Source organism: Spea bombifrons, chromosome 9, assembly GCF_027358695.1.
Source record: "Spea bombifrons isolate aSpeBom1 chromosome 9, aSpeBom1.2.pri, whole genome shotgun sequence".
NCBI classification, from domain to species: domain Eukaryota; kingdom Metazoa; phylum Chordata; class Amphibia; order Anura; family Pelobatidae; genus Spea; species Spea bombifrons.
The window spans coordinates 14,042,478-14,064,977 of NC_071095.1; the positions used below are offsets into that span (position 1 = coordinate 14,042,478).

Consider the following 22,500-nt stretch of genomic DNA (forward strand, 5'->3'; position numbering starts at 1 on the left):
AAAAATTAAAAGCCTACAACACCTGGTATTCCCAGGCGGTCTCCCATCCAGGTACTAACCAGGCCCAACCTTGTTTAGCTTCTGAGATCAGACGTGATCGGGCGCTTTCAGGGTGGTATGGCCGCAGGTGTGAAAGTTTTTTATTTTACTTCTCTTATTCTGTTGCTGCTGCTGTTGCTGCTGTTGCTGCTGCTGCTGCTGTTGCTGCTGCTGCTGTTGCTGCTGCTGCTGTTGCTGCTGCTGCTGCTGCTGCTGCTTGTCATCGTCAGACAGAAAGAATTATAAGCCCTGGGACAAGACAGAGAAGGTGAGAAGGTTCAAATAAGGGTTTAAAGCTTTGATGATGAGCAAGAAACACATGGCAAAAAGCTCTCCCCGGACTGTGAGAAAAAATTAAAAGCCTACAACACCTGGTATTCCCAGGTGGTCTCCCATCCAGGTACTAACCAGGCCCAACCCTGCTTAGCTTCCGAGATCAGGCGCTTTCAGGGTGGTATGGCCGCAGGTGTGAAAGTGTTTTATTTTACTTCTCTTATTCTGCTGCTGCTGCTGCTGCTGCTGCTGCTGCTGCTGCTGCTGCTGCTGCTGCTGCTGCTGCTGCTGCTGCTGCTGCTGCTGCTGCTGCTGCTGCTGCTGCTGCTGCTGCTGCTGCTGCTTGTCGTCGTCGTCAGACAGAAAGAATTATAAGCCCTGGGACAGGACAGAGAAGGTGAGAAGGTTCAAATAAGGGTTTAAAGCTTTGATGATGAGCAAGAAACACATGGCAAAAAGCTCTCCCCGGACTGTGAGAAAAAATTAAAAGCCTACAACACCTGGTATTCCCAGGCGGTCTCCCATCCAGGTACTAACCAGGCGCAACCCTGCTTAGTTTCCGAGATCAGACGAGATCGGGCTCTTTCAGGGTGGTATGGCCGCAGGTGTGAAAGTTTTTTATTTTACTTCTCTTATTCTGTTGCTGTTGCTGCTGCTGCTGCTGCTGCTGCTGCTGCTGCTGCTGCTGCTGCTGCTTGTCGTCAGACAGAAAGAATTATAAGCCCTGGGACAGGACAGAGAAGGTGAGAAGGTTCAAATAAGGGTTTAAAGCTTTGATGATGAGCAAGAAACACATGGCAAAAAGCTCTCCCCGGACTGTGAGAAAAAATTAAAAGCCTACAACACCTGGTATTCCCAGGCGGTCTCCCATCCAGGTACTAACCAGGCCCAACCCTGCTTAACTTCCGAGATCAGACGAGATCGGGCGCTTTCAGGGTGGTATGGCCGCAGGATAAAAGTGTTTTATTTTACTTCTCTTATTCTGTTGCTGCTGCTGCTGCTGCTGCTGCTGCTGCTGCTGCTGCTGCTGCTTGTCGTCAGACAGAAAGAATTATAAGCCCTGGGACAGGACAGAGAAGGTGAGAAGGTTCAAATAAGGGTTTAAAGCTTTGATGATGAGCAAGAAACACATGGCAAAAAGCTCTCCCCGGACTGTGAGAAAAAATTAAAAGCCTACAACACCTGGTATTCCCAGGCGGTCTCCCATCCAGGTACTAACCAGGCCCAACCCTGCTTAGCTTCCGAGATCAGACGAGATCGGGCGCTTTCAGGGTGGTACGGCCGCAGGTGTGAAAGTTTTTTATTTTACTTCTCTTATTCTGTTGCTGCTGCTGCTGCTTGTCGTCAGACAGAAAGAATTATAAGCCCTGGGACAGGGCAGAGAAGGTGAGAAGGTTCAAATAAGGGTTTAAAGCTTTGATGATGAGCAAGAAACACATGGCAAAAAGCTCTCCCCGGACTGTGAGAAAAAATTAAAAGCCTACAACACCTGGTATTCCCAGGCGGTCTCCCATCCAGGTACTAACCAGGCCCAACCCTGCTTAGCTTCCGAGAGCAGACGTGATCGGGCGCTTTCAGGGTGGTATGGCCGCAGGTGTGAAAGTTTTTTATTTTACTTCTCTTATTCTGTTGCTGCTGCTGCTGCTGCTGCTGCTGCTGCTGCTGCTTGTCGTCAGACAGAAAGAATTATAAGCCCTGGGACAGGACAGAGAAGGTGAGAAGGTTCAAATAAGGGTTTAAAGCTTTGATGATGAGCAAGAAACACATGGCAAAAAGCTCTCCCCGGACTGTGAGAAAAAATTAAAAGCCTACAACACCTGGTATTGCCAGGCGGTCTCCCATCCAGGTACTAACCAGGACCAACCCTGCTTAGCTTCCGAGATCAGGCGCTTTCAGGGTGGTATGGCCGCAGGTGTGAAAGTGTTTTATTTTACTTCTCTTATTCTGTTGCTGCTGCTGCTGCTGCTGCTGCTGCTGCTGCTGCTGCTGCTGCTGCTGCTGCTGCTTGTCGTCAGACAGAAAGAATTATAAGCACTGGGACAGGACAGAGAAGGTGAGAGGCTTCAAATAAGGGTTTAAAGCTTTGATGATGAGCAAGAAACACATGGCAAAAAGCTCTCCCCGGACTGTGAGAAAAAATTAAAAACCTACAACACCTGGTATTCCCAGGCGGTCTCCCATCCAGGTACTAACCAGGCCCAACTCTGCTTTGCTTCTGAGATCAGACAAGATCGGGCGCTTTCAGGGTGGTATGGCCGCAGGTGTGAAAGTGTTTTATTTTACTTCTCTTATTCTGTTGCTGCTGCTGCTGCTTCTTGTCGTCAGACAGAAAGAATTATAAGCCCTGGGACAGGACAGAGAAGGTGAGAAGGTTCAAATAAGGGTTTAAAGCTTTGATGATGAGCAAGAAACACATGGCAAAAAGCTCTCCCCGGACTGTGAGAAAAAATTAAAAGCCTACAACACCTGGTATTCCCAGGTGGTCTCCCATCCAGGTACTAACCAGGCCCAACCCTGCTTAGCTTCCGAGATCAGACGAGATCGGGCGCTTTCAGGGTGGTATGGCCGCAGGTGTGAATGTGTTTTATTTTACTTCTCTTATTCTGTTGCTGCTGCTGCTGCTGCTGCTGCTGCTGCTGCTTGTCGTCGTCGTCAGACAGAAAGAATTATAAGCCCTGGGACAGGACAGAGAAGGTGAGAAGGTTCAAATAAGGGTTTAAAGCTTTGATGATGAGCAAGAAACACATGGCAAAGAGCTCTCCCCGGACTGTGAGAAAAAATTAAAAGCCTACAACACCTGGTATTCCCAGGCGGTCTCCCATCCAGGTACTAACCAGGCCCAACCCTGCTTAGTTTCCGAGATCAGACGAGATCGGGCTCTTTCAGGGTGGTATGGCCACAGGTGTGAAAGTTTTTTATTTTACTTCTCTTATTCTGTTGCTGCTGCTGCTGCTGCTGCTGCTGCTGCTGCTGCTGCTGCTTGTCGTCAGACAGAAAGAATTATAAGCCCTGGGACAGGACAGAGAAGGTGAGAAGGTTCAAATAAGGGTTTAAAGCTTTGATGATGAGCAAGAAACACATGGCAAAAAGCTCTCCCCGGACTGTGAGAAAAAATTAAAAGCCTACAACACCTGGTATTCCCAGGCGGTCTCCCATCCAGGTACTAACCAGGCCCAACCCTGCTTAACTTCCGAGATCAGACGAGATCGGGCGCTTTCAGGGTGGTATGGCCGCAGGTGTGAAAGTGTTTTATTTTACTTCTCTTATTCTGTTGCTGTTGCTGCTGCTGCTGCTGCTGCTGCTGCTGCTGCTGCTGCTGCTGCTGCTGCTGCTTGTCGTCAGACAGAAAGAATTATAAGCCCTGGGACAGGACAGAGAAGGTGAGAAGGTTCAAATAAGGGTTTAAAGCTTTGATGATGAGCAAGAAACACATGGCAAAAAGCTCTCCCCGGACTGTGAGAAAAAATTAAAAGCCTACAACACCTGGTATTCCCAGGCGGTCTCCCATCCAGGTACTAACCAGGCCCAACCCTGCTTAGCTTCCGAGATCAGACGAGATCGGGCGCTTTCAGGGTGGTACGGCCGCAGGTGTGAAAGTTTTTTATTTTACTTCTCTTATTCTGTTGCTGCTGCTGCTGCTTGTCGTCAGACAGAAAGAATTATAAGCCCTGGGACAGGGCAGAGAAGGTGAGAAGGTTCAAATAAGGGTTTAAAGCTTTGATGATGAGCAAGAAACACATGGCAAAAAGCTCTCCCCGGACTGTGAGAAAAAATTAAAAGCCTACAACACCTGGTATTCCCAGGCGGTCTCCCATCCAGGTACTAACCAGGCCCAACCCTGCTTAGCTTCCGAGAGCAGACGTGATCGGGCGCTTTCAGGGTGGTATGGCCGCAGGTGTGAAAGTTTTTTATTTTACTTCTCTTATTCTGTTGCTGCTGCTGCTGCTGCTGCTGCTGCTGCTGCTTGTCGTCAGACAGAAAGAATTATAAGCCCTGGGACAGGACAGAGAAGGTGAGAAGGTTCAAATAAGGGTTTAAAGCTTTGATGATGAGCAAGAAACACATGGCAAAAAGCTCTCCCCGGACTGTGAGAAAAAATTAAAAGCCTACAACACCTGGTATTCCCAGGCGGTCTCCCATCCAGGTACTAACCAGGACCAACCCTGCTTAGCTTCCGAGATCAGGCGCTTTCAGGGTGGTATGGCCGCAGGTGTGAAAGTGTTTTATTTTACTTCTCTTATTCTGTTGCTGCTGCTGCTGCTGCTGCTGCTGCTGCTGCTGCTGCTGCTGCTGCTGCTGCTGCTGCTGCTGCTGCTGCTGCTGCTGCTGCTGCTGCTGCTGCTGCTTGTCGTCAGACAGAAAGAATTATAAGCACTGGGACAGGACAGAGAAGGTGAGAAGGTTCAAATAAGGGTTTAAAGCTTTGATGATGAGCAAGAAACACATGGCAAAAAGCTCTCCCCGGACTGTGAGAAAAAATTAAAAACCTACAACACCTGGTATTCCCAGGCGGTCTCCCATCCAGGTACTAACCAGGCCCAACTCTGCTTTGCTTCTGAGATCAGACAAGATCGGGCGCTTTCAGGGTGGTATGGCCGCAGGTGTGAAAGTGTTTTATTTTACTTCTCTTATTCTGTTGCTGCTGCTGCTGCTTCTTGTCGTCAGACAGAAAGAATTATAAGCCCTGGGACAGGACAGAGAAGGTGAGAAGGTTCAAATAAGGGTTTAAAGCTTTGATGATGAGCAAGAAACACATGGCAAAAAGCTCTCCCCGGACTGTGAGAAAAAATTAAAAGCCTACAACACCTGGTATTCCCAGGCGGTCTCCCATCCAGGTACTAACCAGGCCCAACGCTGCTTTGCGTCCAAGATCAGACGAGATCGGGCGCTTTCAGGGTGGTATGGCCGCAGGTGTGAAAGCTTTTTATTTTACTTCTCTTATTCTGTTGCTGCTGCTGCTGCTGCTGCTGCTGCTGCTGCTGCTGCTGCTGCTTGTCGTCAGACAGAAAGAATTATAAGCCCTGGGACAGGACAGAGAAGGTGAGAAGGTTCAAATAAGGGTTTAAAGCTTTGATGATGAGCAAGAAACACATGGCAAAAAGCTCTCCCCGGACTGTGAGAAAAGAAAAAGCCTACAACACCTGGTATTCCCAGGCGGTCTCCCATTCAGGTACTAACCAGGCCCAACCCTGCTTAGCTTCCGAGATCAGACGAGATCGGGCGCTTTCAGGGTGGTATAGCCGCAGGTGTGAAAGTTTTTTATTTTACTTCTCTTATTCTGTTGCTGCTGCTGCTGCTGCTGCTGCTGCTGCTGCTGCTGCTGCTTGTCGTCAGACAGAAAGAATTATAAGCCCTGGGACAGGACAGAGAAGGTGAGAAGGTTCAAATAAGGGTTTAAAGCTTTGATGATGAGCAAGAAACACATGGCAAAAAGCTCTCCCCGGACTGTGAGAAAAAATTAAAAGCCTACAACACCTGGTATTCCCAGGCGGTCTCCCATCCAGGTACTAACCAGGCCCAACCCTGCTTAGCTTCCAAGATCAGGTGCTTTCAGGGTGGTATGGCCGCAGGTGTGAAAGCTTTTTATTTTACTTCTCTTATTCTGTTGCTGTTGCTGTTGCTGCTGCTGCTGCTGCTGCTGCTGCTGCTGCTGCTTGTCGTCAGACAGAAAGAATTATAAGCCCTGGGACAGGAAAGAGAAGGTGAGAAGGTTCAAATAAGGGTTTAAAGCTTTGATGATGAGCAAGAAACACATGGCAAAAAGCTCTCCCCGGACTGTGAGAAAAAATTAACAGCCTACAACACCTGGTATTCCCAGGCAGTCTCCCATCCAGGTACTAACCAGGCCCAACCCTGCTTAGCTTCCGAGATCAGGCGCTTTCAGGGTGGTATGGCCGCAGGTGTGAAAGTTTTTTATTTTACTTCTCTTATTCTGTTGCTGCTGCTGCTGCTGCTGCTGCTGCTGCTGCTGCTGCTGCTGCTGCTGCTGCTGCTGCTGCTGCTGCTGCTGCTGCTGCTGCTGCTTGTCGTCAGACAGAAAGAATTATAAGCCCTGGGACAGGACAGAGAAGGTGAGAAGGTTCAAATAAGGGTTTAAAGCTTTGATGATGAGCAAGAAACACATGGCAAAAAGCTCTCCCCGGACTGTGAGAAAAAATTAAAAGCCTACAACACCTGGTATTCCCAGGCGGTCTCCCATCCAGGTACTAACCAGGCCCAACCCTGCTTAGCTTCCGAGATCAGACAAGATCGGGCGCTTTCAGGGTGGTATGGCCGCAGGTGTGAAAGCTTTTTATTTTACTTCTCTTATTCTGTTGCTGCTGCTGCTGCTGCTGCTGCTGCTGCTGCTGCTTGTCGTCAGACAGAAAGAATTATAAGCCCTGGGACAGGACAGAGAAGGTGAGAAGGTTCAAATAAGGGTTTAAAGCTTTGATGATGAGCAAGAAACACATGGCAAAAAGCTCTCCCCGGACTGTGAGAAAAAATTAAAAGCCTACAACACCTGGTATTCCCAGGCGGTCTCCCATCCAGGTACTAACCAGGCCCAAACCTGCTTAGCTTCCGAGATCAGACGAGATCGGGCGCTTTCAGGGTGGTATGGCCGCAGGTGTGAAAGTTTTTTATTTTACTTCTCTTATTCTTCTGCTGCTGCTGCTGCTGCTGCTGCTGCTGCTTGTCGTCAGACAGAAAGAATTATAAGCCCTGGGACAGGACAGAGAAGGTGAGAAGGTTCAAATAAGGGTTTAAAGCTTTGATGATGAGCAAGAAACACATGGCAAAAAGCTCTCCCCGGACTGTGAGAAAAAATTAAAAGCCTACAACACCTGGTATTCCCAGGCGGTCTCCCATCCAGGTACTAACCAGGCCCAACCCTGCTTAGCTTCCGAGATCAGACGAGATCAGGCGCATTCAGGGTGGTATGGCCACAGGTGTGAAAGTTTTTTATTTTACTTCTCTTATTCTGTTGCTGTTGCTGCTGCTGCTGCTGCTGCTGCTGCTGCTGCTGCTGCTGCTGCTTGTCGTCAGACAGAAAGAATTATAAGCCCTGGGACAGGACAGAGAAGGTGAGAAGGTTCAAATAAGGGTTTAAAGCTTTGATGATGAGCAAGAAACACATGGCAAAAAGCTCTCCCCGGACTGTGAGAAAAAATTAAAAGCCTACAACACCTGGTATTCCCAGGCGGTCTCCCATCCAGGTACTAACCAGGCCCAACCCTGCTTAGTTTCCGAGATCAGGCGCTTTCAGGGTGGTATGGCCGCAGGTGTGAAAGTTCTTTATTTTACTTCTCTTATTCTGTTGCTGCTGCTGCTGCTTGTCATCAGACAGAAATAATTATAAGCCCTGGGACAGGACAGAGAAGGTGAGAAGGTTCAAATAAGGGTTTAAAGCTTTGATGATGAGCAAGAAACTCATGGCAAAAAGCTCTCCCCGGACTGTGAGAAAAAATTAAAAGCCTACAACACCTGGTATTCCCAGGCGGTCTCCCATCCAGGTACTAACCAGGCCCAACCCTACTTAGCTTGCAAGATCAGACGAGATCGGGCGCTTTCAGGGTGGTATGGCCGCAGGTGTGAAAGCTTTTTATTTTACTTCTCTTATTCTGTTGCTGCTGCTGCTGCTGCTGCTGCTGCTGCTGCTTGTCGTCAGACAGAAAGAATTATAAGCCCTGGGACAGGACAGAGAAGGTGAGAAGGTTCAAATAAGGGTTTAAAGCTTTGCTGATGAGCAAGAAACACATGGCAAAAAGCTCACCCCGGACTTTGACAAAAAATTAAAAGCCTACAACACCTGGTATTCCCAGGCGGTCTCCCATCCAGGTACTAAACAGGCCCAACCCTGCTTAGCTTCCGAGATCAGACGCGATCAGGCGCTTTCAGGGTGGTATGGCCGCAGGTGTGAAAGTGTTTTATTTTACTTCTCTTATTCTGTTGCTGCTGCTGCTGCTGCTGCTGCTGCTGCTGCTTGTCGTCAGACAGAAAGAATTATAAGCCCTGGGACAGGACAGAGAAGGTGAGAAGGTTCAAATAAGGGTTTAAAGCTTTGATGATGAGCAAGAAACACATGGCAAAAAGCTCTCCCCGGACTGTGAGAAAAGAAAAAGCCTACAACACCTGATATTCCCAGGCGGACTCCCATCCAGCTACTAACCAGGCCCAACCCTGCTTAGCTTCCGAGATCGGGCGCTTTCAGGGTGGTATGGCCGCAGGTGTGAAAGTTTTTTATTTTACTTCTCTTATTCTGTTGCTGCTGCTGCTGTTGCTGCTGCGGCTGTTGCTGCTGCTGCTGTTGCTGCTGCTGCTGTTGCTGCTGCTGCTGTTGCTGCTGCTGCTGTTGCTGCTGCTGCTGCTGTTGCTGCTGCTGCTGTTGCTGCTGCTGCTGCTGCTGTTGCTGCTGCTGCTGTTGCTGCTGCTGCTGCTGCTTGTCGTCAGACAGAAAGAATTATAAGCCCTGGGACAGGACAGAGAAGGTGAGAAGGTTCAAATAAGGGTTTAAAGCTTTGATGATGAGCAAGAAACACATGGCAAAAAGCTCTCCCCGGACTGTGAGAAAAAATTAAAAGCCTACAACACCTGGTATTCCCAGGCGGTTTCCCATCCAGGTACTAACCAGGCCCAACCCTGCTTAGCTTCCAAGATCAGGCGCTTTCATGGTGGTATGGCCGCAGGTGTGAAAGTTTTTTATTTTACTTCTCTTATTCTGTTGCTGCTGCTGCTGCTGCTGCTGCTGCTGCTGCTGCTTGTCGTCAGACAGAAAGAATTATAAGCCCTGGGACAGGACAGAGAAGGTGAGAAGGTTCAAATAAGGGTTTAAAGCTTTGATGATGAGCAAGAAACACATGGCAAAAAGCTCTCCCCGGACTGTGAGAAAAAATTAAAAGCCTACAACACCTGGTATTCCCAGGCGGTCTCCCATCCAGGTACTAACCAGGCCCAACCCTGCTTAGCTTCCAAGATCAGGCGCTTTCAGGGTGGTATGGCCGCAGGTGTGAAAGTGTTTTATTTTACTTCTCTTATTCTGTTGCTGCTGCTGCTGCTGCTGCTGCTGCTGCTGCTGCTGCTGCTGCTGCTGCTTGTCATCGTCAGACAGAAAGAATTATAAGCCTTGGGACAGGACAGAGAAGGTGAGAAGGTTCAAATAAGGGTTTAAAGCTTTGATGATGAGCAAGAAACACATGGCAAAAAGCTCTCCCCGGACTGTGAGAAAAAATTAAAAGCCTACAACACCTGGTATTCCCAGGCGGTCTCCCATCCAGGTACTAACCAGGCCCAACCCTGCTTAGCTTCCGAGATCAGACGAGATCAGGCGCTTTCAGGGTGGGATGGCCGCAGGTGTGAAAGTTTTTTATTTTACTTCTCTTATTCTGTTGCTGTTGCTGTTGCTGCTGCTGCTGCTGCTGCTGCTGCTGCTTGTCGTCAGACAGAAAGAATTATAAGCCCTGGGACAGGACAGAGAAGGTGAGAAGGTTCAAATAAGGGTTTAAAGCTTTGATGATGAGCAAGAAACACATGGCAAAAAGCTCTCCCCGGACTGTGAGAAAAAATTAAAAGCCTACAACACCTGGTATTCCCAGGCGGTCTCCCATCCAGGTACTAACCAGGCCCAACCCTGCTTAGCTTCCGAGATCAGACGAGATCAGGCGCTTTCAGGGTGGTATTGCCGCAGGTGTGAAAGTGTTTTATTTTACTTCTCTTATTCTGTTGCTGCTGCTGCTGCTGCTGCTGCTGCTGCTGCTGCTGCTGCTGCTGCTGCTGCTGCTTGTCGTCAGACAGAAGAATTATAAGCCCTGGGACAGGACAGAGAAGGTGAGAAGGTTCAAATAAGGGTTTAAAGCTTTGATGATGAGCAAGAAACACATGGCAAAAAGCTCTCCCCGGACTGTGAGAAAAAATTAAAAGCCTACAACACCTGGTATTCCCAGGCGGTCTCCCATCCAGGTACTAAGCAGGCCCAACCCTGCTTAGCTTCCGAGATCAGACAAGATCGGGCGCTTTCAGGGTGGTATGGCCGCAGGTGTGAAAGCTTTTTATTTTACTTCTCTTATTCTGTTGCTGCTGCTGCTGCTGCTGCTGCTGCTGCTGCTGCTGCTGCTGCTGCTGCTGCTGCTTGTCGTCAGACAGAAGAATTATAAGCCCTGGGACAGGACAGAGAAGGTGAGAAGGTTCAAATAAGGGTTTAAAGCTTTGATGATGAGCAAGAAACACATGGCAAAAAGCTCTCCCCGGACTGTGAGAAAAAATTAAAAGCCTACAACACCTGGTATTCCCAGGCGGTCTCCCATCCAGGTACTAAGCAGGCCCAACCCTGCTTAGCTTCCGAGATCAGACAAGATCGGGCGCTTTCAGGGTGGTATGGCCGCAGGTGTGAAAGCTTTTTATTTTACTTCTCTTATTCTGTTGCTGCTGCTGCTGCTGCTGCTGCTGCTGCTGCTGCTGCTGCTGCTGCTGCTTGTCGTCAGACAGAAAGAATTATAAGCCCTGGGACAGGACAGAGAAGGTGAGAAGGTTCAAATAAGGGTTTAAAGCTTTGATGATGAGCAAGAAACACATGGCAAAAAGCTCTCCCCGGACTGTGAGAAAAAATTAAAAGCCTACAACACCTGGTATTCCCAGGCAGTCTCCCATCCAGGTACTAACCAGGCCCAACCCTGCTTAGCTTCCGAGATCAGACGAGATCAGGCGCTTTCAGGGTGGTATGGCCGCAGGTGTGAAAGTGTTTTATTTTACTTCTCTTATTCTGTTGCTGCTGCTGCTGCTGCTGCTGCTGCTGCTGCTGCTGCTTGTCGTCAGACAGAAAGAATTATAAGCCCTGGGACAGGACAGAGAAGGTGAGAAGGTTCAAATAAGGGTTTAAAGCTTTGATGATGAGCAAGAAACACATGGCAAAAAGCTCTCCCCGGACTGTGAGAAAAAATTAAAAGCCTACAACACCTGGTATTCCCAGGCGGTCTCCCATCCAGGTACTAACCAGGCCCAACCCTGCTTAGCTTCCGAGATCAGGCGCTTTCAGGGTGGTATGGCCGCAGGTGTGAAAGGGTTTTATTTTACTTCTCTTATTCTGTTGCTGCTGCTGCTGCTGCTGCTGCTGCTGCTGCTGCTGCTGCTGCTGCTGCTGCTGCTGCTGCTGCTGCTGCTGCTGCTGCTGCTTGTCATCGTCAGACAGAAAGAATTATAAGCCCTGGGACAGGACAGAGAAGGTGAGAAGGTTCAAATAAGGGTTTAAAGCTTTGATGATGAGCAAGAAACACATGGCAAAAAGCTCTCCCCGGACTGTGAGAAAAAATTAAAAGCCTACAACACCTGGTATTCCCAGGCGGTCTCCCATCCAGGTACTAACCAGGCCCAACCCTGTTTAGCTTCTGAGATCAGACGTGATCGGGCGCTTTCAGGGTGGTATGGCCGCAGGTGTGAAAGTTTTTTATTTTACTTCTCTTATTCTGTTGCTGCTGCTGTTGCTGCTGCTGCTGTTGCTGCTGCTGCTGTTGCTGCTGCTGTTGCTGCTGCTGCTGTTGCTGCTGCTGCTGTTGCTGCTGCTGCTGCTGCTGCTGCTGCTGCTTGTCATCGTCAGACAGAAAGAATTATAAGCCCTGGGACAAGACAGAGAAGGTGAGAAGGTTCAAATAAGGGTTTAAAGCTTTGATGATGAGCAAGAAACACATGGCAAAAAGCTCTCCCCGGACTGTGAGAAAAAATTAAAAGCCTACAACACCTGGTATTCCCAGGTGGTCTCCCATCCAGGTACTAACCAGGCCCAACCCTGCTTAGCTTCCGAGATCAGACGAGATCGGGCGCTTTCAGGGTGGTATGGCCGCAGGTGTGAAAGTGTTTTATTTTACTTCTCTTATTCTGTTGCTGCTGCTGCTGCTGCTGCTGCTGCTGCTGCTGCTTGTCGTCGTCGTCAGACAGAAAGAATTATAAGCCCTGGGACAGGACAGAGAAGGTGAGAAGGTTCAAATAAGGGTTTAAAGCTTTGATGATGAGCAAGAAACACATGGCAAAGAGCTCTCCCCGGACTGTGAGAAAAAATTAAAAGCCTACAACACCTGGTATTCCCAGGCGGTCTCCCATCCAGGTACTAACCAGGCCCAACCCTGCTTAGCTTCCGAGATCAGGCGCTTTCAGGGTGGTATGGCCACAGGTGTGAAAGTGTTTTATTTTACTTCTCTTATTCTGTTGCTGCTGCTGCTGCTTGTCGTCAGACAGAAATAATTATAAGCCCTGGGACAGGACAGAGAAGGTGAGAAGGTTCAAATAAGGGTTTAAAGCTTTGATGATGAGCAAGAAACACATGGCAAAAAGCTCTCCCCGGACTGTGAGAAAAAATTAAAAGCCTACAACACCTGGTATTCCCAGGCGGTCTCCCATCCAGGTACTAACCAGGCCCAACCCTGCTTAGTTTCCGAGATCAGACGAGATCGGGCTCTTTCAGGGTGGTATGGCCGCAGGTGTGAAAGTTTTTTATTTTACTTCTCTTATTCTGTTGCTGCTGCTGCTGCTGCTTGTCGTCAGACAGAAAGAATTATAAGCCCTGGGACAGGACAGAGAAGGTGAGAAGGTTCAAATAAGGGTTTAAAGCTTTGATGATGAGCAAGAAACATGGCAAAAAGCTCTCCCCGGACTGTGAGAAAAAATTAAAAGCCTACAACACCTGGTATTCCCAGGCGGTCTCCCATCCAGGTACTAACCAGGCCCAACCCTGCTTAACTTCCGAGATCAGACAAGATCGGGCGCTTTCAGGGTGAAATGACTGCAGGTGTGAAAGTGTTTTATTTTACTTCTCTTATTCTGTTGCTGCTGCTGCTGCTTGTCGTCAGACAGAAAGAATTATAAGCCCTGGGACAGGACAGAGAAGGTGAGAAGGTTCAAATAAGGGTTTAAAGCTTTGATGATGAGCAAGAAACACATGGCAAAAAGCTCTCCCCGGACTGTGAGAAAAGAAAAAGCCTACAACACCTGGTATTCCCAGGCGGTCTCCCATCCAGGTACTAACCAGGCCCAACCCTGCTTAGCTTCCGAGATCAGACGAGATCGGGCGCTTTCAGGGTGGTATGGCCGCAGGTGTGAATGCTTTTTATTTTACTTCTCCTATTCTCTTGCTGCTGCTGCTGCTGCTTGTCGTCAGACAGAAAGAATTATAAGCCCTGGGACAGGACAGAGAAGGTGAGAAGGTTCAAATAAGTGTTTAAAGCTTTGATGATGAGCAAGAAACACATGGCAAAAAGCTCTCCCCGGACTGTGAGAAAAGAAAAAGCCTACAACACCTGGTATTCCCAGGCGGTCTCCCATCCAGGTACTAACCAGGCCCAACCCTGCTTAGCTTCCGAGATCAGACAAGATCGGGCGCTTTCAGGGTGGTATGGCCGCAGGTGTGAAAGCTTTTTATTTTACTTCTCTTATTCTGTTGCTGCTGCTGCTGCTGCTGCTGCTGCTTGTCGTCAGACAGAAAGAATTATAAGCCCTGGGACAGGACAGAGAAGGTGAGAAGGTTCAAATAAGGGTTTAAAGCTTTGATGATGAGCAAGAAACACATGGCAAAAAGCTCTCCCCGGACTGTGAGAAAAGAAAAAGCCTACAACACCTGGTATTCCCAGGCGGTCTCCCATCCAGGTACTAACCAGGCCCAACCCTGCTTAGCTTCTGAGATCAGGCGCTTTCAGGGTGGTATGGCCGCAGGTGTGAAAGTTTTTTTTTTTTTTTTTTTATTTATATTTTTTATTATTGTTTTTTAAAACACACAACAGAAAACTTTGAACAATATTACATTAATTGAGACGTATATTACTATATAAAAGAAAAAGACGAAAAAAGACTTTACATATACAAAACAAGACATATAATGGATCCGGTACTTATGTATCTAAATAATTAAGATATGATACTAAAATAATTAGAATAAATATCATTACATATATTAAGACAATTATGTAGCAATTAAGATAGTATTACAAAATATTTCTGGCTAAAAACTATAAAATATCAAAGACTGACCATATTATCAATCTAGTTTTCCCTCTTGGAGTATTTTGATCCATTTTTCCCAATGTTTTTGATATACATAAGTTCTTCTTTCTTGGGAAAGGATCAGTTTCTCCATATGGCATTGGTGCAAAAGCTGGATTTTAATTTTTTCCCAAAGAATTGGTTCTGACGATCTCCAATTTCTAGCTATTGTTATTTTAATAGCAGTCAGCAGGTGTAATAAAAATTTCCTTTCTTGAGTGGACACTTTAGGAAGGTTTAGGTGCAATAAAGCTCTGTCTGGAGTCAGATTCCAATGAGTGCCAAATAAATCTATAAGTTTGGATGAAACTTTCATCCAAACTTTCTTTAGTGGAAGGCAATTCCACCATATATGTAAAAAATCACCTTTAATGCAACCACATCTCCAACAATTAGATATATTCTTAGAAGAAATTTTCATTAATATTGTTGGCACAAAGTACCAGCGGTTCATTACTTTGTATTGCAACTCGTTCAGGTTTAAGCAATGGATATCTTTATAAGTTAGGTTCAGTGCTTTATTCCATTCCTCTTCCATTATTACTCTTCCTAAATCCTTCTCCCATTTTTTTAATGCCGGAGGACCATAGTGTTTTTTAAGTAGGGAAATCAATTTTAATGCTTTTGCAAGTAATTTTTTTTGAGAGTTTCCTGTAATTATATAAGAAAATAATTCTTGTGTTTTTGGGATCAGATTCCAATTTACTGAATCCATTAAGAAGCTTTTAACTCTTAAATAGTTAAAGAGTTCCTTAGTTGGAAGGTTGAACTCAATTTGGATTTGCGAAAAAGATTTGATGGTAGTTCCCACCAGCAGATGTTCTATCCTGAATATACCTTTTTGTCTCCAAAGATTTAAGTTCAAATTTCCAATAGTTCTTTCTATAAGACAGAGAGGAAGCGTATTTATGATTTTATCCTTTAACCCTGCACGCTTTTTAATTCGATTCCAAAAAATAAGAAGATGTCTTAATGTTAAACTGATAGAGTTTTCCATTATCTCAGAAATTTTTTTAGTCGGGATCCAGAAAAGAGTTAATAAGTCTTTATATGGATATCCCATTGGAATCTCCCCTTTATACCAGGCTTCTGAGGCTGCTTCCTGTCTCTGAGTTAAACAAGCATGGAGTAGTAAAGCTGCTTGAGAATAATCATGTATCAGTGGGACACTAAGGCCCCCTTGCAGTTTATTCTTAGATATCAGTTGGAGATTTAATCTTGGTTTTTTAGGACCCCATATAAAATTATTAAAGGAGCGTTGAATTAGCTCTAACCAACTATGAGGAATACTCAGAGGGATCATCCTAAATAAGTATAAGAACTTAGGTAAAATGTATGCTTTGATTATACTTATCCTCCCCCACCAGGAAATAAATAAACCTCGCCATTTTTTGAGGGAGAGGTTTATTTCTTTTATCAAAGGCATAAGATTGATTTCCATCCAATTTCTTGGAGTGTTTGAGATTTTAACTCCCAAGAAGCAAAGAGATTCATTGGCCCAACTCAGACCCATTTTCTCTATTTCATGCTTTTGTTCTGCATCTAAATGTAGTGGGAGTGCAATAGATTTATTTATGTTTAGTTTATAATTAGAAACAAAACTATATTTATGTATTAAATCCAAAACATATTTTAATGAATTTAGAGGGTCTTTAATTGTGATTAATATGTCATCCGCATAAAGTTTTATTTTCTGAAAATCTCCCACTCCACAGCCAACTATATTCGGACAGGCTCTAATATCTCTCGCCAGAGGTTCTAGTGAGAGAATATATAGCAGAGGGGAGAGGGGACAACCCTGCCTTGTTCCATTTGTGAGGGGAAACCAGTTGGAATTTATACCCGAGCCAAACACTCTGCCTTTGGGATTACTATACATAGCCATAACCGCCTGATGAAATTTCCCATGTATTCCAAAGGCATTCAGAGTTTCAGCCATAAATTTCCAGCTGACCCTGTCAAAAGCCTTCTCGGCATCTAATGACAGGGTCAGCTGGGGAACTGCTTCTTGTAGAGTATGTTCCATTTGGCCCACTAGTGCCCTTATATGGTTTGTCGCTAGCCTGCCTTTTATAAAACCAACCTGATCACTGTGTATCAACTGTGGCAGTACGGGATTAAGTCTCTGGGCCAGAACTCCTGCATATATTTTTATATCAGTGTTTAATAGAGAGATGGGTCTATAGCTGGTTATATTTTCTGGGTTTTTACCTTCTTTTAATATCGGAATAATATTTCCTCGCAGAAGTTCTTCTGGAATAAACCCTTTGTCCATAATCTCATTGAATACAAAAACTAGTTGTGGAGCCAGATCTTCTATAAAAACCTTATAAAATGTGGCATCAAAACCATCTGGTCCAGGGGATTTCCTCTCCTTAAGTCTACGAATTTCTCTTTGTACTTCTTCTAGAGAAATTTCCCCATTTAATCTATCTGTAGACTGATTGGAAAGTTTTTTAAACGTTCTTTCCAGAAAATACTGCTTTATGTCTGATTCAGTAGCTTTGATAGGTAAGTTATATAAATCTTCATAAAAATGGTTGAAAGCCTGACCTATATCTTTCGGAGCTAGCAAGGTTTTATCTTCATATATAATTTTAGAAATAATCCTATCTTCTCTTCTCTTCTTAAGTTGGTTGGATAGCATTTTATCAGCTTTATTTCCTTTATAGTAGCGTTTGGAGTTTAAAGTCATTAAAGCTTTATTAGTATTTTCTAGAAGTTGAAGATTTATTTTATCTTTTAATTCTGTGATTCTATCAGAGTTGTATTTTGTAGGATTATTTTTATTAAGCTTAGTTATTTGTGAAAGTTTTATATATAGATCGGACAATTTAGCTTCTGTCTTTTTTTTTGCATTGGCACCTAATTTGATAAAATGGCCTCTGATTACGGCCTTATAGGCACACCATAGAATTAAAGGGGATATACCCTCTTTATCATTTTCAATGAAGAAATACTTTGTTATCATCTTTATATGCTCAATGTCTGTCTCTTTTTTCATCAAGTTTGGGTTTAATCTCCATTCAGATCTGCATCTCCCTACACTTTCATCAATATTCATTGAGAGCAGATTATGGTCCGACCAGGTTACTTCGTGTATAGTTATATCTTTAACCTTAGAAATCAGATTACTGTCCCCCACTATTAGGTCAATACGCGAGTATGCACAATGCGTTTTTGAAAAGCAGGTATAGTCTCTATCCGTCGGATGGAAAGTCCGCCATATATCATAAAGTACATGCCTTTTAAGTAATGATTGAAATCTATGGGCCTGTAATATTAGGCCTCGTCCTTTTGTAGTACCTTTAGAGGATAGTTTATCTAGTTGAGGATCTAAGACGCAATTAAAATCACCCATCCACACTAAAAGGCCTTGTTTAATTTTTAATACTTTGTCTAATAACTTAGTCAGATATTTGACCGGTGCATGGTTGGGTGCATACACGTTAACTAATGTAAAAAGCATGTTATTGATAGTTACTATGGCTATTATATATCTGCCTTCCGGATCAGTTTCTACATGTTTAAGATTTAAATTTAAGTCTTTAGAAAAGAGAATGGCCACCCCTCGTTTTTTGTGCAGGTGTGAAAGTTTTTTATTTTACTTCTCTTATTCTGTTGCTGCTGCTGCTGCTGCTGCTGCTGCTGCTTGTCGTCAGACAGAAAGAATTATAAGCCCTGGGACAGGACAGAGAAGGTGAGAAGGTTCAAATAAGGGTTTAAAGCTTTGATGATGAGCAAGAAACACATGGCAAAAAGCTCTCCCCGGACTGTGAGAAAAAATTAAAAGCCTACAACACCCGGTATTCCCAGGCGGTCTCCCATCCAGGTACTAACCAGGCCCAACCCTGCTTAGCTTCCGAGATCAGACGAGATCAGGCGCTTTCAGGGTGGTATGGCCGCAGGTGTGAAAGTGTTTTATTTTACTTCTCTTATTCTGTTGCTGTTGCTGCTGCTGCTGCTGCTGCTGCTGCTGCTTGTCGTCAGACAGAAAGAATTATAAGCACTGGGACAGGACAGAGAAGGTGAGAAGGTTCAAATAAGGGTTTAAAGCTTTGATGATGAGCAAGAAACACATGGCAAAAAGCTCTCCCCGGACTGTGAGAAAAAATTAAAAGCCTACAACACCTGGTATTCCCAGGCGGTCTCCCATCCAGGTACTAAACAGGCCCAACCCTGCTTAGCTTCCGAGATCAGGCGCTTTCAGGGTGGTATGGCCGCAGGTGTGAAAGTGTTTTATTTTACTTCTCTTATTCTGTTGCTGCTGCTGCTGCTGCTGCTGCTGCTGCTGCTGCTGCTGCTGCTGCTGCTGCTGCTGCTGCTGCTGCTGCTGCTGCTGCTGCTGCTGCTGCTGCTGCTGCTTGTCATCAGACAGAAATAATTATAAGCCCTGGGACAGGACAGAGAAGGTGAGAAGGTTCAAATAAGGGTTTAAAGCTTTGATGATGAGCAAGAAACACATGGCAAAAAGCTCTCCCCGGACTGTGAGAAAAAATTAAAAGCCTACAACACCTGGTATTCCCAGGCGGTCCCCCATCCAGGTACTAACCAGGCCCAACCCTGCTTAGCTTCCGAGATCAGACGAGATCGGGCGCTTTCAGGGTGGTATGGCCGCAGGTGTGAAAGTGTTTTATTTTACTTCTCTTATTCTGTTGCTGCTGCTGCTGCTGCTGCTGCTGCTGCTGCTGCTGCTGCTGCTGCTGCTTGTCATCAGACAGAAATAATTATAAGCCCTGGGACAGGACAGAGAAGGTGAGAAGGTTCAAATAAGGGTTTAAAGCTTTGATGATGAGCAAGAAACACATGGCAAAAAGCTCTCCCCGGACTGTGAGAAAAAATTAAAAGCCTACAACACCTGGTATTCCCAGGCGGTCTCCCATCCAGGTACTAACCAGGCCCAACTCTGCTTAGCTTCCGAGATCAGACGAGATCAGGCGCTTTCAGGGTGGTATGGCCGCAGGTGTGAAAGTGTTTTATTTTACTTCTCTTATTCTGTTGCTGCTGCTGCTGCTGCTGCTGCTGCTGCTGCTGCTGCTGCTGCTGCTTGTCGTCGTCGTCAGACAGAAAGAATTATAAGCCCTGGGACAGGACAGAGAAGGTGAGAAGGTTCAAATAAGGGTTTAAAGCTTTGATGATGAGCAAGAAACACATGGCAAAAAGCTCTCCCCGGACTGTGAGAAAAAATTAAAAGCCTACAACACCTGGTATTCCCAGGCGGTCTCCCATCCAGGTACTAATCAGGCCCAACCCTGCTTAGCTTCCGAGAACAGACGAGATCGGGGGCTTTCAGGGTGGTATGGCCGCAGGTGTGAACGTGTATTATTTTACTTCTCTTATTCTGTTGCTGCTGCTGCTGCTGCTGCTGCTGCTGCTGCTTGTCGTCGTCGTCAGACAGAAAGAATTATAAGCCCTGGGACAGGACAGAGAAGGTGAGAAGGTTCAAATAAGGGTTTAAAGCTTTGATGATGAGCAAGAAACACATGGCAAAAAGCTCTCCCCGGACTGTGAGAAAAAATTAAAAGCCTACAACACCTGGTATTCCCAGGCGGTCTCCCATCCAGGTACTAACCAGGCCCAAGCCTGCTTAGCTTCCGAGATCAGGCGCTTTCAGGGTGGTATGGCTGCAGGTGTGAAAGTGTTTTATTTTACTTCTCTTATTCTGTTGCTGTTGCTGCTGTTGCTGCTGCTGCTGCTGCTGCTGCTGCTTGTCGTCAGACAGAAGGAATTATAAGGCCTGGGACAGGACAGAGAAGGTGAGAAGGTTCAAATAAGGGTTTAAAGCTTTGATGATGAGCAAGAAACACATGGCAAAACGCCCCCCCCGGACTGTGAGAAAAAATTAAAAGCCTACAACACCTGGTATTCCCAGGCGGTCTCCCACCCAGGTACTAACCAGGCCCAACCCTGCTTAGCTTCCGAGATCAGACGAGATTGGGCGCTTTCAGGGTGGTATGGCCGCAGGTGTGAAAGTTTTTTATTTTACTTCTCTTATTCTGTTGCTGCTGCTGCTGCTTGTCGTCAGACAGAAAGAATTATAAGCCCTGGGACAGGACAGAGAAGGTGAGAAGGTTCAAATAAGGGTTTAAAGCTTTGATGATGAGCAAGAGACACATGGCAAAAAGCTCTCCCCGGACTGTGAGAAAAAATTAAAAGCCTACAACACCTGGTGTTCCCAGGCAGTCTCCCATCCAGGTGCTAACCAGGCCCAACCCTGCTTAGCTTCTGAGATCAGACGAGATCGGGCGCTTTCAGGGTGGTATGGCTGCAGGTGTGAAAGTTTTTTATTTTACTTCTCTTATTCTGTTGCTGCTGCTGCTGCTGCTGCTGCTGCTGCTGCTGCTGCTGCTGCTGCTGCTGCTGCTGCTGCTTGTCATCAGACAGAAATAATTATAAGCCCTGGGACAGGACAGAGAAGGTGAGAAGGTTCAAATAAGGGTTTAAAGCTTTGATGATGAGCAAGAAACACATGGCAAAAAGCTCTCCCCGGACTGTGAGAAAAGAAAAAGCCTACAACACCTGGTATTCCCAGGCGGTCTCCCAACCAGGTACTAACCAGGCCCAACCCTGCTTAGTTTCCGAGATCAGACGAGATCGGGCGCTTTCAGGGTGGTATGGCCGCAGGTGTGAAAGTTTTTTATTTTACTTCTCTTATTCTGTTGCTGCTGCTGCTGCTGCTGCTGCTGCTGCTGCTGCTGCTGCTGCTTGTCGTCAGACAGAAAGAATTATAAGCCCTGGGACAGGACAGAGAAGGTGACAAGGTTCAAATAAGGGTTTAAAGCTTTGATGATGAGCAAGAAACACATGGCAAAAAGCTCTCCCCGGACTGTGAGAAAAAATTAAAAGCCTACAACACCTGGTATTCCCAGGCGGTCTCCCATCCAGGTACTAACCAGGCCCAACCCTGCTTAGCTTCCGAGATCAGACGAGATCGGGCGCTTTCAGGGTGGTATGGCCGCAGGTGTGAAAGTGTTTTATTTTACTTCTCTTATTCTGTTGCTGCTGCTGCTGCTGCTGCTGCTGCTGCTGCTGCTGCTGCTGCTGCTGCTGCTGCTGCTTGTCGTCAGACAGAAAGAATTATAAGCCCTGGGACAGGACAGAGAAGGTGAGAAGGTTCAAATAAGGGTTTAAAGCTTTGATGATGAGCAAGAAACACATGGCAAAAAGCTCTCCCCGGACTGTGAGAAAAAATTAAAAGCCTACAACACCTGGTATCCCCAGGCGGTCTCCCATCCAGGTACTAACCAGGCCCAACCCTGCTTAGCTTCCGAGATCAGACGTGATCGGGCGCTTTCAGGGTGGTACGGCCGCAGGTGTGAAAGTTTTTTATTTTACTTCTCTTATTCTGTTGCTGCTGCTGCTGTTGCTGCTGCTGCTGTTGCTGCTGCTGCTGCTGCTGTTGCTGCTGCTGCTGCTGCTGCTGCTTGTCGTCAGACAGAAAGAATTATAAGCCCTGGGACAGGACAGAGAAGGTGAGAAGGTCCAAATAAGGGTTTAAAGCTTTGATGATGAGCAAGAAACACATGGCAAAAAGCTCTCCCCGGACTGTGAGAAAAAATTAAAAGCCTACAACACCTGGTATGCCCAGGCGGTCTCCCATCCAGGTACTAAGCAGGCCCAACCCTGCTTAGCTTCCGAGATCAGACGAGATCAGGCGCTTTCAGGGTGGTATGGCCACAGGTGTGAAAGCGTTTTATTTTACTTCTCTTATTCTGTTGCTGCTGCTGCTGCTGCTGCTGCTGCTGCTGCTGCTGCTGCTGTTGCTGCTGCTGCTGCTGCTTGTCATCGTCAGACAGAAAGAATTATAAGCCCTGGGACAGGACAGAGAAGGTGAGAAGGTTCAAATAAGGGTTTAAAGCTTTGATGATGAGCAAGAAACACATGGCAAAAAGCTCTCCCCGGACTGTGAGAAAAAATTATAAGCCTACAACACCTTGTATTCCCAGGCGGTCTCCCATCCAGGTACTAACCAGGCCCAACTCTGCTTAGTTTCCGAGATCAGACGAGATCGGGCGCTTTCAGGGTGGTATGGCCGCAGGTGTGAAAATGTTTTATTTTACTTCTCTTATTCTGTTGCTGCTGCTGCTGCTGCTGCTGCTGCTGCTGCTGCTGCTTGTCGTCGTCGTCAGACAGAAAGAATTATAAGCCCTGGGACAGGACAGAGAAGGTGAGAAGGTTCAAATAAGGGTT

The 22,500-nt window shown here is 46.2% G+C and overlaps 41 non-coding genes and 14 pseudogenes across 41 annotated transcripts; all 55 read right to left on the bottom strand.

Annotated features, from left to right (window-relative positions):
• Window positions 1-10: 10 nt before the first annotated feature.
• Window positions 11-129, bottom strand: LOC128465137 (5S ribosomal RNA). The gene has a single exon (XR_008344931.1). It is a non-coding gene; the product is annotated as a 5S ribosomal RNA (ribosomal RNA).
• A 269-nt stretch (window positions 130-398) lies between these two features.
• On the bottom strand, window positions 399-507 carry LOC128465746 (uncharacterized; annotated as a pseudogene).
• Window positions 508-800: 293 nt separating this feature from the next.
• Window positions 801-919, bottom strand: LOC128465266 (5S ribosomal RNA). The gene has a single exon (XR_008345054.1). It is a non-coding gene; the product is annotated as a 5S ribosomal RNA (ribosomal RNA).
• A 227-nt stretch (window positions 920-1,146) lies between these two features.
• Window positions 1,147-1,265, bottom strand: LOC128465066 (5S ribosomal RNA). Its single transcript, XR_008344864.1, has one exon. It is a non-coding gene; the product is annotated as a 5S ribosomal RNA (ribosomal RNA).
• A 217-nt stretch (window positions 1,266-1,482) lies between these two features.
• Window positions 1,483-1,601, bottom strand: LOC128462854 (5S ribosomal RNA). The gene has a single exon (XR_008342780.1). It is a non-coding gene; the product is annotated as a 5S ribosomal RNA (ribosomal RNA).
• Window positions 1,602-1,789: 188 nt separating this feature from the next.
• Window positions 1,790-1,908, bottom strand: LOC128463640 (5S ribosomal RNA). The gene has a single exon (XR_008343524.1). It is a non-coding gene; the product is annotated as a 5S ribosomal RNA (ribosomal RNA).
• A 209-nt stretch (window positions 1,909-2,117) lies between these two features.
• LOC128466558 (uncharacterized) lies at window positions 2,118-2,226 on the bottom strand (annotated as a pseudogene).
• A 230-nt stretch (window positions 2,227-2,456) lies between these two features.
• Window positions 2,457-2,575, bottom strand: LOC128465370 (5S ribosomal RNA). Its single transcript, XR_008345152.1, has one exon. It is a non-coding gene; the product is annotated as a 5S ribosomal RNA (ribosomal RNA).
• Window positions 2,576-2,766: 191 nt separating this feature from the next.
• LOC128463112 (5S ribosomal RNA) lies at window positions 2,767-2,885 on the bottom strand. The gene has a single exon (XR_008343024.1). It is a non-coding gene; the product is annotated as a 5S ribosomal RNA (ribosomal RNA).
• Window positions 2,886-3,097: 212 nt separating this feature from the next.
• LOC128464228 (5S ribosomal RNA) lies at window positions 3,098-3,216 on the bottom strand. The gene has a single exon (XR_008344075.1). It is a non-coding gene; the product is annotated as a 5S ribosomal RNA (ribosomal RNA).
• A 215-nt stretch (window positions 3,217-3,431) lies between these two features.
• LOC128465183 (5S ribosomal RNA) lies at window positions 3,432-3,550 on the bottom strand. Its single transcript, XR_008344975.1, has one exon. It is a non-coding gene; the product is annotated as a 5S ribosomal RNA (ribosomal RNA).
• Window positions 3,551-3,783: 233 nt separating this feature from the next.
• Window positions 3,784-3,902, bottom strand: LOC128462855 (5S ribosomal RNA). Its single transcript, XR_008342781.1, has one exon. It is a non-coding gene; the product is annotated as a 5S ribosomal RNA (ribosomal RNA).
• Window positions 3,903-4,090: 188 nt separating this feature from the next.
• On the bottom strand, window positions 4,091-4,209 carry LOC128463642 (5S ribosomal RNA). The gene has a single exon (XR_008343526.1). It is a non-coding gene; the product is annotated as a 5S ribosomal RNA (ribosomal RNA).
• Window positions 4,210-4,415: 206 nt separating this feature from the next.
• On the bottom strand, window positions 4,416-4,524 carry LOC128466241 (uncharacterized; annotated as a pseudogene).
• A 272-nt stretch (window positions 4,525-4,796) lies between these two features.
• LOC128465371 (5S ribosomal RNA) lies at window positions 4,797-4,915 on the bottom strand. Its single transcript, XR_008345153.1, has one exon. It is a non-coding gene; the product is annotated as a 5S ribosomal RNA (ribosomal RNA).
• Window positions 4,916-5,106: 191 nt separating this feature from the next.
• Window positions 5,107-5,225, bottom strand: LOC128465443 (5S ribosomal RNA). Its single transcript, XR_008345221.1, has one exon. It is a non-coding gene; the product is annotated as a 5S ribosomal RNA (ribosomal RNA).
• Window positions 5,226-5,441: 216 nt separating this feature from the next.
• LOC128463033 (5S ribosomal RNA) lies at window positions 5,442-5,560 on the bottom strand. The gene has a single exon (XR_008342949.1). It is a non-coding gene; the product is annotated as a 5S ribosomal RNA (ribosomal RNA).
• Window positions 5,561-5,775: 215 nt separating this feature from the next.
• LOC128466049 (uncharacterized) lies at window positions 5,776-5,884 on the bottom strand (annotated as a pseudogene).
• Window positions 5,885-6,105: 221 nt separating this feature from the next.
• On the bottom strand, window positions 6,106-6,214 carry LOC128466150 (uncharacterized; annotated as a pseudogene).
• A 260-nt stretch (window positions 6,215-6,474) lies between these two features.
• LOC128463222 (5S ribosomal RNA) lies at window positions 6,475-6,593 on the bottom strand. The gene has a single exon (XR_008343129.1). It is a non-coding gene; the product is annotated as a 5S ribosomal RNA (ribosomal RNA).
• A 209-nt stretch (window positions 6,594-6,802) lies between these two features.
• On the bottom strand, window positions 6,803-6,921 carry LOC128463525 (5S ribosomal RNA). The gene has a single exon (XR_008343416.1). It is a non-coding gene; the product is annotated as a 5S ribosomal RNA (ribosomal RNA).
• A 203-nt stretch (window positions 6,922-7,124) lies between these two features.
• LOC128463676 (5S ribosomal RNA) lies at window positions 7,125-7,243 on the bottom strand. The gene has a single exon (XR_008343558.1). It is a non-coding gene; the product is annotated as a 5S ribosomal RNA (ribosomal RNA).
• A 224-nt stretch (window positions 7,244-7,467) lies between these two features.
• On the bottom strand, window positions 7,468-7,576 carry LOC128466318 (uncharacterized; annotated as a pseudogene).
• A 188-nt stretch (window positions 7,577-7,764) lies between these two features.
• LOC128465264 (5S ribosomal RNA) lies at window positions 7,765-7,883 on the bottom strand. Its single transcript, XR_008345052.1, has one exon. It is a non-coding gene; the product is annotated as a 5S ribosomal RNA (ribosomal RNA).
• Window positions 7,884-8,089: 206 nt separating this feature from the next.
• LOC128464305 (5S ribosomal RNA) lies at window positions 8,090-8,208 on the bottom strand. The gene has a single exon (XR_008344148.1). It is a non-coding gene; the product is annotated as a 5S ribosomal RNA (ribosomal RNA).
• Window positions 8,209-8,412: 204 nt separating this feature from the next.
• On the bottom strand, window positions 8,413-8,521 carry LOC128466347 (uncharacterized; annotated as a pseudogene).
• A 350-nt stretch (window positions 8,522-8,871) lies between these two features.
• LOC128466532 (uncharacterized) lies at window positions 8,872-8,980 on the bottom strand (annotated as a pseudogene).
• A 209-nt stretch (window positions 8,981-9,189) lies between these two features.
• On the bottom strand, window positions 9,190-9,298 carry LOC128466194 (uncharacterized; annotated as a pseudogene).
• Window positions 9,299-9,525: 227 nt separating this feature from the next.
• LOC128463977 (5S ribosomal RNA) lies at window positions 9,526-9,644 on the bottom strand. The gene has a single exon (XR_008343840.1). It is a non-coding gene; the product is annotated as a 5S ribosomal RNA (ribosomal RNA).
• Window positions 9,645-9,859: 215 nt separating this feature from the next.
• On the bottom strand, window positions 9,860-9,978 carry LOC128463549 (5S ribosomal RNA). The gene has a single exon (XR_008343439.1). It is a non-coding gene; the product is annotated as a 5S ribosomal RNA (ribosomal RNA).
• A 229-nt stretch (window positions 9,979-10,207) lies between these two features.
• Window positions 10,208-10,326, bottom strand: LOC128464523 (5S ribosomal RNA). The gene has a single exon (XR_008344352.1). It is a non-coding gene; the product is annotated as a 5S ribosomal RNA (ribosomal RNA).
• A 229-nt stretch (window positions 10,327-10,555) lies between these two features.
• LOC128464524 (5S ribosomal RNA) lies at window positions 10,556-10,674 on the bottom strand. The gene has a single exon (XR_008344353.1). It is a non-coding gene; the product is annotated as a 5S ribosomal RNA (ribosomal RNA).
• A 224-nt stretch (window positions 10,675-10,898) lies between these two features.
• Window positions 10,899-11,017, bottom strand: LOC128463897 (5S ribosomal RNA). The gene has a single exon (XR_008343766.1). It is a non-coding gene; the product is annotated as a 5S ribosomal RNA (ribosomal RNA).
• Window positions 11,018-11,229: 212 nt separating this feature from the next.
• Window positions 11,230-11,338, bottom strand: LOC128465801 (uncharacterized; annotated as a pseudogene).
• Window positions 11,339-11,598: 260 nt separating this feature from the next.
• LOC128464372 (5S ribosomal RNA) lies at window positions 11,599-11,717 on the bottom strand. Its single transcript, XR_008344211.1, has one exon. It is a non-coding gene; the product is annotated as a 5S ribosomal RNA (ribosomal RNA).
• A 290-nt stretch (window positions 11,718-12,007) lies between these two features.
• Window positions 12,008-12,126, bottom strand: LOC128463124 (5S ribosomal RNA). The gene has a single exon (XR_008343035.1). It is a non-coding gene; the product is annotated as a 5S ribosomal RNA (ribosomal RNA).
• Window positions 12,127-12,341: 215 nt separating this feature from the next.
• LOC128466031 (uncharacterized) lies at window positions 12,342-12,450 on the bottom strand (annotated as a pseudogene).
• A 188-nt stretch (window positions 12,451-12,638) lies between these two features.
• On the bottom strand, window positions 12,639-12,757 carry LOC128463711 (5S ribosomal RNA). Its single transcript, XR_008343591.1, has one exon. It is a non-coding gene; the product is annotated as a 5S ribosomal RNA (ribosomal RNA).
• Window positions 12,758-12,946: 189 nt separating this feature from the next.
• LOC128464949 (5S ribosomal RNA) lies at window positions 12,947-13,065 on the bottom strand. The gene has a single exon (XR_008344754.1). It is a non-coding gene; the product is annotated as a 5S ribosomal RNA (ribosomal RNA).
• A 186-nt stretch (window positions 13,066-13,251) lies between these two features.
• Window positions 13,252-13,370, bottom strand: LOC128463569 (5S ribosomal RNA). The gene has a single exon (XR_008343458.1). It is a non-coding gene; the product is annotated as a 5S ribosomal RNA (ribosomal RNA).
• Window positions 13,371-13,559: 189 nt separating this feature from the next.
• LOC128463223 (5S ribosomal RNA) lies at window positions 13,560-13,678 on the bottom strand. Its single transcript, XR_008343130.1, has one exon. It is a non-coding gene; the product is annotated as a 5S ribosomal RNA (ribosomal RNA).
• Window positions 13,679-13,876: 198 nt separating this feature from the next.
• Window positions 13,877-13,985, bottom strand: LOC128465656 (uncharacterized; annotated as a pseudogene).
• A 4,116-nt stretch (window positions 13,986-18,101) lies between these two features.
• On the bottom strand, window positions 18,102-18,220 carry LOC128463046 (5S ribosomal RNA). The gene has a single exon (XR_008342962.1). It is a non-coding gene; the product is annotated as a 5S ribosomal RNA (ribosomal RNA).
• A 209-nt stretch (window positions 18,221-18,429) lies between these two features.
• On the bottom strand, window positions 18,430-18,538 carry LOC128466104 (uncharacterized; annotated as a pseudogene).
• Window positions 18,539-18,813: 275 nt separating this feature from the next.
• On the bottom strand, window positions 18,814-18,932 carry LOC128505370 (5S ribosomal RNA). The gene has a single exon (XR_008355574.1). It is a non-coding gene; the product is annotated as a 5S ribosomal RNA (ribosomal RNA).
• A 224-nt stretch (window positions 18,933-19,156) lies between these two features.
• On the bottom strand, window positions 19,157-19,275 carry LOC128464145 (5S ribosomal RNA). Its single transcript, XR_008343997.1, has one exon. It is a non-coding gene; the product is annotated as a 5S ribosomal RNA (ribosomal RNA).
• Window positions 19,276-19,502: 227 nt separating this feature from the next.
• On the bottom strand, window positions 19,503-19,621 carry LOC128463971 (5S ribosomal RNA). Its single transcript, XR_008343834.1, has one exon. It is a non-coding gene; the product is annotated as a 5S ribosomal RNA (ribosomal RNA).
• Window positions 19,622-19,833: 212 nt separating this feature from the next.
• Window positions 19,834-19,942, bottom strand: LOC128466352 (uncharacterized; annotated as a pseudogene).
• Window positions 19,943-20,157: 215 nt separating this feature from the next.
• Window positions 20,158-20,276, bottom strand: LOC128463997 (5S ribosomal RNA). Its single transcript, XR_008343859.1, has one exon. It is a non-coding gene; the product is annotated as a 5S ribosomal RNA (ribosomal RNA).
• A 188-nt stretch (window positions 20,277-20,464) lies between these two features.
• LOC128465530 (5S ribosomal RNA) lies at window positions 20,465-20,583 on the bottom strand. The gene has a single exon (XR_008345304.1). It is a non-coding gene; the product is annotated as a 5S ribosomal RNA (ribosomal RNA).
• A 234-nt stretch (window positions 20,584-20,817) lies between these two features.
• LOC128464038 (5S ribosomal RNA) lies at window positions 20,818-20,936 on the bottom strand. The gene has a single exon (XR_008343897.1). It is a non-coding gene; the product is annotated as a 5S ribosomal RNA (ribosomal RNA).
• Window positions 20,937-21,154: 218 nt separating this feature from the next.
• On the bottom strand, window positions 21,155-21,273 carry LOC128463581 (5S ribosomal RNA). Its single transcript, XR_008343469.1, has one exon. It is a non-coding gene; the product is annotated as a 5S ribosomal RNA (ribosomal RNA).
• Window positions 21,274-21,506: 233 nt separating this feature from the next.
• On the bottom strand, window positions 21,507-21,625 carry LOC128464699 (5S ribosomal RNA). Its single transcript, XR_008344519.1, has one exon. It is a non-coding gene; the product is annotated as a 5S ribosomal RNA (ribosomal RNA).
• Window positions 21,626-21,873: 248 nt separating this feature from the next.
• Window positions 21,874-21,992, bottom strand: LOC128465369 (5S ribosomal RNA). The gene has a single exon (XR_008345151.1). It is a non-coding gene; the product is annotated as a 5S ribosomal RNA (ribosomal RNA).
• A 239-nt stretch (window positions 21,993-22,231) lies between these two features.
• Window positions 22,232-22,350, bottom strand: LOC128465501 (5S ribosomal RNA). Its single transcript, XR_008345276.1, has one exon. It is a non-coding gene; the product is annotated as a 5S ribosomal RNA (ribosomal RNA).
• Between the last annotated feature and the right edge of the window lie 150 nt (window positions 22,351-22,500).